The following is a 1,196-nucleotide window of genomic DNA, read 5'->3' as shown; positions in this document are numbered from 1 at the left end:
GCCCTGTATGGTCAGTATGAGTTGGAATCAACTCAGTGGCAATGGATTTGGTTTTGGTTTCTTCAAAGGCCTATCAAAGCCGAGTTCAGATATGGCCTCCTGCACAAATACCTCCAGACTCTTACCTCTTAGATTTAGGGGCCTTTTTGATCCTCCCACAGACTCCTCTACTTCCTGCTATGGTTGAATTTACTACAATTTTTAAAACTCTATTTATGCTGTCTTAAGTCTTTCAAACTCCTCAAAGGCATTTTACCCTTACCATCTAGAACAATCCCTGGCACAGAATACGTACTTATTGAATTCAACTGTTGTTGACACAGACAGCTCTCATCTCTTCTGATGCATCAGTCAGTCCACTATAACAACAGTCACTGAATTTATTCTGAAATAACAGTGATAGAATCTCTGGCTCAGTTGATCTTTAATGTCTCTATCTTGTGAATGGAAATTTGAAAATTCATTAACAGAGTTACACATTTTTACTTAACCATTAAAATTTAAACTCAAACAAAAATAGGAAAACATTAACTGCTAAAGTATTTTAAGATAATTCCTCAAGATGTGCCGGTCCTCTCTATCCACACTAAAACCCTTGTAGGGTAACTTTTATTTAACTCTAACTTCATTTAAATGTTCAGTTCCTATTTTGACATGACAAAAATAGTACTTTTTTGTTCCACTGTGATCAAAGATACTTCTGTAAAAATAGCCTATGGAACAGCAATGAACGACTTTTTAATGATGCTATTTTTAACAACTGCTTAAATTTACCATTACTTAAAATACACTAACTGCACAAGTAGGTTCTAGATAATACTCCTTGGCATCACATAGATGTCTATATACTCTGATGCTAATTTCCATATGTCTCTTCCTCAATAAAGGATTAAAATGAGGAAGAAAAATCCCCCAATAACCCAGTTCCCTCCCAGGTTCCAGAGCCAGCCACTTAAAGGTGAACTCCTATTATAAAGGCCTTAAAGCTGAACTGAATACTACACTCAGGACCTAAAGATTTTTTTTTTTTTTCACTATAATTTGGGTAAAAGTTTTCCATACAGCAGTTCACATACACTTTGTTTCATGACACTGACTGCAATTTCCCACAATGCAACAACTCTCTTCCCACTTCCTCCCCATAGTTACCTCTTCTCAGTATCCTTCCCTCTCATGCACACTTTTTTTTTTTTTTT

Source organism: Orycteropus afer, unplaced genomic scaffold (genome assembly GCF_000298275.1).
Source record: "Orycteropus afer afer isolate SDZICR_OR568_19922 unplaced genomic scaffold, OryAfe1.0 scaffold00194, whole genome shotgun sequence".
Classification (NCBI taxonomy): Eukaryota; Metazoa; Chordata; class Mammalia; order Tubulidentata; family Orycteropodidae; genus Orycteropus; species Orycteropus afer.
Note: the sequence above shows the minus strand (reverse complement) of the source record.